The sequence below is a fragment of the Bombina bombina genome, chromosome 2, assembly GCF_027579735.1.
Source record: "Bombina bombina isolate aBomBom1 chromosome 2, aBomBom1.pri, whole genome shotgun sequence".
NCBI classification, from domain to species: domain Eukaryota; kingdom Metazoa; phylum Chordata; class Amphibia; order Anura; family Bombinatoridae; genus Bombina; species Bombina bombina.
In genome coordinates, this window is record NC_069500.1 from 754,094,420 (window position 1) to 754,102,029 (window position 7,610).

Here is a 7,610-nt window from a genome sequence, read left to right on the forward strand (position 1 = left end):
AGAAACGTACTTCAGGCAGTGGTTTCAGTTTGAATCTTCTGCTTATGTTTTTTCCTTAAAATTTTATTCTGGGTGTGGATTATTTTCAGCAGGAATTGGCTGTCTTTATTTTATCCCTCCCTCTCTAGTGACTCTTGTGTGGAAAGATCCACATCTTGGGTAATCATTATCCCATACGTCACTATCTCATGGACTCTTGCTAATTACATGAAAGAAAACATAATTTATGTAAGAACTTACCTGATAAATTCATTTCTTTCATATTAGCAAGAGTCCATGAGGCCCGCCCTTTTTTGTGGTGGTTTTGATTTTTTTGTATAAAGCACAATTATTCCAATTCCTTATTTTATATGCTTTCGCACTTTTTTCTTATCACCCCACTTCTTGGCTATTCGTTAAACTGAATTGTGGGTGTGGTGAGGGGTGTATTTATAGGCATTTTGAGGTTTGGGAAACTTTGCCCCTCCTGGTAGGAATGTATATCCCATACGTCACTAGCTCATGGACTCTTGCTAATATGAAAGAAATGAATTTATCAGGTAAGTTCTTACATAAATTATGTTTTAATAAGAATTCTATAATTTCACAAAAGAATAATTTGAATTCTAAAGAGTAGCGTGTGGCTGTATCCAAAAAGTATCTGATAGCTTTTAATCCTAGTGCATGGGGTATACTTGAATAAAGAGAGGTGGCATCAATAGCCACCCATCTGAACTCCTTATTCCATTCAATATGTTCCAAACAATTCAACAAATGTGTCGAATCACGTAGATAGCTGTTGAGGCTTTTAACCAAGGGCTGGAGTATAGAATCTACCCATTCAGACAATGGCTCAAACATAGAGCCAATGCCTGAAATGATAGGTCTTCCTGGAGGAGAGGTCATGTTTTTATGTGTTTTAGGCACATGATGGAATGTAGGCACTAATGAATAATCCGGTATCATATTTTTTACCTGTTCCTCAGTGAAGACATTAATAGCTATACCCTGTTCAACTATTGAATACAATTTAGCCTTAAATATCTGTGATGGATTTCTATCCAGTTTTCTGTATGTTTTAGTGTCTGACAGTTGTCTGTAAGCCTCATTCCAGTAGTAGTCCTTATCTAGGACTACTACATTACCACCCTTGTCAGATGTTCTTATCACAATACTATCATTTTGTTGTAATTTGTGTAATGCTTTAAATTCTGCTTTTGTAAGGTTTGGTTTCCCAAAAGTGCCCTTTGTTTTTATCTGCATCTCTAAATCTAACAAATCCTTCTGTACTCTCCTCTGGTACAGATTTATATATGGGCCCCTAAAGTTAGTGGGATAGAACTCAGACTTCCCCCTCTTAGGTGACTGTATATCACTGTCCTCTGGACCATAGTTATCTTCTAGAGATTTCAATTCATTTAGTGTTATACAGTCTCCAAATTTGAGGGTTGCTGAGCCCATCTCATCTACAATCCTACCATGGTCAACCATTGAATCTGGATTATCATTCTCACATGCTCCTAATACAGATTCTTCCTTTTGCAAATTGAAAAAGCGTTTTAATGTCAATTTTCTAACAAATTTGTTAATGTCAATGATAGTTTTGAAAGCTGAAAAGGTGTTAGTAGGGGCAAAGCCCATTCCTTTGCTCAGTAGTGATGTTTCTTCCTCTGTAAGTTCCAATTTGGACAGATTCAATACCGATAGTCCTTCTTGTGTGATTTTCTTTGGGATTTTCTTGACTCTTCTGCCGGCCCTCCTTGTGCGCCTCCTAAAGGGACAGCTGGTATGTCTTTATCGTTATCTTTAGGACGTTCAGCTGTATCTTCTTCCCCATCCGTGTCACTGTCACTGTCACTCAGAACCTGTAACGACAAGAGGGGGCAGGAAGGAAGAAGTGTAGACTTAGAAGATTTAGAAGAAGATGAAGTAGTAGAATAGAAAGGTGGTGAAGAGGGGGGAGAGAGAGATCTTGGCCCCACAGGCCCAGAGGAACCACTTCCATCAGATATATATGATTCCTGATCTGAAGTATCGGTTGAAGAAAAGGCAACTTTTCGTTTAGATTTGTGCTTCAAGATTGGCTTAGGAATAACAGCTTCAGCATTTTCTGTGGATAATGCTTGATTCTTTTTGCCCCCTTGTGGACGAAAGGACCTCCTTCTTGGTCTGTTCTGAAATCTTGACCAATTGTACACCTTGTTATTCAGGTAGTCCTCCATGTCTCTGTTGAATTTGTTGCCTTTTCTCTGTGCCAGTTCTCCATCTGTTTTTTGTATTTTCGCTTTTAGATTGCTTTTAAATTCTCCATATTTAATATCTGATTTCAGGGTTTTCAGATCCACTTTGATGTTATCAATTTTAGATTTAAGATTGTCTCTCTTTATGGTTTTGCTTCTGATGACAATGTCCATAAGTGTGAGTGAACACTTAGTTCTGATGGAAGCGGTTCCTCTGGGCCTGTAGGGCCAAGATCTCTCTCTCCCCCCTCTTCACCACCTTTCTATTCTACTACTTCATCTTCTTCTAAATCTTCTAAGTCTACACTTCTTCCTTCCTGCCCCCTCTTGTCGTTACAGGTTCTGAGTGACAGTGATAGTGACACGGATGGGGAAGAAGATACAGCTGAACGTCCTAAAGATAACGATAAAGACATACCAGCTGTCCCTTTAGGAGGCGCACAAGGAGGGCCGGCAGAAGAGTCAAGAAAATCCCAAAGAAAATCACACAAGAAGGACTATCGGTATTGAATCTGTCCAAATTGGAACTTACAGAGGAAGAAACATCACTACTGAGCAAAGGAATGGGCTTTGCCCCTACTAACACCTTTTCAGCTTTCAAAACTATCATTGACATTAACAAATTTGTTAGAAAATTGACATTAAAACGCTTTTTCAATTTGCAAAAGGAAGAATCTGTATTAGGAGCATGTGAGAATGATAATCCAGATTCAATGGTTGACCATGGTAGGATTGTAGATGAGATGGGCTCAGCAACCCTCAAATTTGGAGACTGTATAACACTAAATGAATTGAAATCTCTAGAAGATAACTATGGTCCAGAGGACAGTGATATACAGTCACCTAAGAGGGGGAAGTCTGAGTTCTATCCCATTAACTTTAGGGGCCCATATATAAATCTGTACCAGAGGAGAGTACAGAAGGATTTGTTAGATTTAGAGATGCAGATAAAAACAAAGGGCACTTTTGGGAAACCAAACCTTACAAAAGCAGAATTTAAAGCATTACACAAATTACAACAAAATGATAGTATTGTGATAAGAACATCTGACAAGGGTGGTAATGTAGTAGTCCTAGATAAGGACTACTACTGTAATGAGGCTTACAGACAACTGTCAGACACTAAAACATACAGAAAGCTGGATAGAAATCCATCACAGATATTTAAGGCTAAATTGTATTCAATAGTTGAACAGGGTATAGCTATTAATGTCTTCACTGAGGAACAGGTAAAAAATATGATACCGGATTATCCATTAGTGCCTATATTCCATCATGTGCCTAAAACACATAAAAACATGACCTCTCCTCCAGGAAGACCTATCATTTCAGGCATTGGCTCTATGTTTGAGCCATTGTCTGAATGGGTAGATTCTATACTCCAGCCCTTGGTTAAAAGCCTCAACAGCTATCTACGTGATTCGACACATTTGTTGAATTGTTTGGAACATATTGAATGGAATAAGGAGTTCAGATGGGTGGCTATTGATGCCACCTCTCTTTATTCAAGTATACCCCATGCACTAGGATTAAAAGCTATCAGATACTTTTTGGATACAGCCACACGCTACTCTTTAGAATTCAAATTATTCTTTTGTGAAATTATAGAATTCTTATTAAAACATAATTTCTTTATGTTTAATAATGAATATTACGTGCAGGTTTGTGGCACAGCGATGGGGGCAAAATTTGCCCCCTCGTTTGCCAACCTGTATGTAGCGTGGTGGGAAGATCTATACCTTTACACTTTGTCTAATCCATTTGCAAAGCACATTATTCAGTACATGCGATTCATAGATGATCTTATATTTATAGTGGAGGATAAACTTGAATTAAGCACTTTTTTGGAGTATGTGAATACTAACGACTTAAATCTGAGATTCACAGGTGAATTACAACAATACAAAATATGTTTCTTAGATTTAGAACTCACAGGTGATCCAGAAAGAGGTACAATACTGACTGACACATATCGCAAACCAACAGCTGGAAATACCATACTCCATGCCAAATCATGTCATCCTCCACATTTAATTAGATCAATTCCCAAAGCTCAGTATATTAGAATGAGAAGAAACACTAACTGCAATGAGAAATTCAATTCACAATGTACTGATCTCACAAATAGATTAAAGCAGAGAGGATACTCGATGAAAATTCTTAATGAATCTCACGAGAAGATTAAGTATAAGACCCAAAGTGAAGTAATAACATCTAAGAAAAGAGCAGATCAGGATTTTAGTAAGGATAAAATTGTCTTTACTACCGAGTATTCCAAACAATTTAATGAAATCACAGCTATTCTTAGGAAACATCTGCATATATTAAAGGAAGATGAATCTTTGGGCAATATTTTTCAAACATGTAAATTTGTGTCCAAAAAGCCCCCGACACTGGGAACCAGGTTGGTCCCTAGTATGGTAAATACAACAACAACAAAAAAACAGGGGAGTAATTGGATAAGGACAAAGGGGACATATAAATGTGGCACTAGACCGTGCATTACATGTGAAGTTATAGAAAAAAGTGATACCTTTACTAGTTCAGCAACACATGAAAGATATAATATGGAGTTCTATGCAAACTGTAAGACAGAATTTGTGGTCTATCTAATAGAATGTTCTCTTTGCTCCCTACAATACATTGGTCAGACGACCAGGGAGCTCCGATCGCGAATTAGGGAACACATTAGGGACACCAAAAACTATAACAAAGACTCGGCGGTAGCAGTTCACTTTAACCAAATACATATGACCCACATAGCACATATCACTGTTAAAGTCATTGACAAAATTCAGTCACCCATCAGAGGGGGCAACAAACAAAAATTGTTGCTTAAACGTGAATTATTTTGGATATATAAACTTAAAACGATAGCACCACAGGGTTTGAACAGAGAATGGGATATGTCTTATTATGTGGAATAATTAATTATTTACATATAAAAAATCTTTTTGCCTTTCTATTTAAGGCTCATCCATTATGCAAGAATTTTGATAAGGTCTATTGTTTAATAGTGTATATAGAAATTTAGTTTTTCTGGATATTTGATTTGGGATTGATATTCCATTTATATTAATTATCAAATATTATATACCTAGTTTAACTAGGAATGCACAAACAATGGAATATACCTAAGAACATTAATAAGAATTTTCCCATCCTTTGATTTAAGACTCTCCATATTTATTGGATGTATTTAACACAAAATAATAAGCATAGTTCTGCCGCAGGAGTTGACTTTGAATCTGTATTTATAAAGACATAGTATTGTGTTGAAATCGTTGGTTAATATGTGCACATATATTATTTACAATTGTACATTTCAAAAAGTAATTTAGTATACATACATATATATATGTCTTCTTAAATGTAATATACTTCTCTGTGTCCATAGAAAGTGCAAGGTGAGGGCAAGCAGTTTTAACACTATTTTCCACAGGTGTTTCTATAGCTTTACCACCATTGGGTACTTCCCCTTTAAATAGCCGGGGTTGTACTATTACATCTCACTCCTATGATTAAGTGCCGAGCACAGGCACAAAACATGTAAGGAGGGTTTTTCACCTGCTACCCTTTGTACTTTTTGCCAAATTGGCTTTTTAGAAATATGTTTAAATAAAGTATTTTATTTTTAAACTTACTTTTTACTCTGCTTGTTGCTGCCGTAATTCTTTAGTTTTTTGCATTACAAGCAGCGGAACCGGCTGCAAATAGCGGCGTGCACCCCCAGTGCTCCACTACTATTTTCCCCACACACTTCCGGTTGAGTTAGAAGCCGGTCAAGGGCCTGTAGCGGTACGGCGTTCGTGACAGTTAATAATTGAAGTTAGGTGTCGGCGATGTTAGGGAGGGCAGATTAGGGGTTAATACTATTTATTATAGGGTTAGTGAGGCGGATTAGGGGTTAATAACTTTATAATAATAGCGGTGCGGTCCGCTCGGTAGATTAGGGGTTAATAAGTGTAGGCAGGTGGAGGCGACGTTGTGGGGGGCAGATTAGGGGTTAATAAATATAATATAGGGGTCGGCTGTGTTAGGGGCAGCAGATTAGGGGTACATAGCTATAATGTAGGTGGCGGCTCTTTGCGGTCGGCAGATTAGGGGTTAATTATTGTAGGTAGCTGGCTGCGACGTTGTGGGGGGCAGGTTAGGGGTTAATAAATATAATATAGGGGTCGGCGGTGTTAGGGGCAGCAGATTAGGGGTACATAAGTATAACGTAGGTGGCGGTCAGCAGATTAGGGGTTAAAAAAATGTATTCGAGTGTCGGCGATGTGGGGGGGCCTCGGTTTAGGGGTACATAGGTAGTTTATGGGTGTTAGTGTACTTTAGAGCACAGTAGTTAAGAGCTTTATGAACCGGCGTTAGCCCAGAAAGCTCTTAACTACTGACTTTTTTCTGCGGCTGGAGTTTTGTCGTTAGATTTCTAACGCTCACTTCAGACACGACTCTAAATACCGGAGTTAGAAAGATCCCATTGAAAAGATAGGATACGCAATTGACGTAAGGGGATCTGCGGTATGGAAAAGTCGCGGCTGAAAAGTGAGCGTTAGACCCTTTTTTGAATGACTCCAAATACCGGCGGTAGCCTAAAACCAGCGTTAGGAGCCTCTAACGCTGGTTTTCACGGCTACCGCCAAACTCCAAATCTAGGCCATAGTGAATTGTATTCCTTAGAAATGTCTTTAGATTTGTGGGAGTTAAGATTTTACAGTAAGATTTGGATATAACGTGGTTAAATGAGCTACTGTATATATTGAATTGGTTAACATTTCTGGCTAACTAAATTGTTCTAGTAAAATTCATGTGGGATATCTGCTAAGTGATTCATTTTGAGTTAAAGGGTCACTAAACCCAAAAAAATTCTCTCATGATTCAAGTAGAGAATACAATTTTAAACAACATTCCAATTTACTTGTATTATCTAATTTGCTTAATTCCTTAGATATTGTTTGCTGAAGAAATAGCAATTCACATGTGTGAGCCAATCACACGAGGCATCTATGTGCAGCAAACAATCAGCAGCCACTGAGCCTATCTAGATATGCTTTTCAGCAAAGTATATCAAGAGAATTAAGCAAATTAGATAATAGAAGTAAATTAGAAAGTTGTTTAAAATTGTACTCTCTATATCCTGAAAGAAAAACTGTGGGTTTCATGTCCATTTAAGGTTAATTTATAGTAATATTTTGTCCATTTATGGGATAATAGACAATATCTTTTAAATAGTAATTAATCTAAATATCTCTATAGCCTGCTTTATATTGTAATATTTTATTGATCAATTGATAGATATAACTGGTCATATGTGATATTCAGTTACTACATAAATATAATCAATGTGTATATAAAGATTAATGGGTCAGAATTTAAGAATATTTTATATTG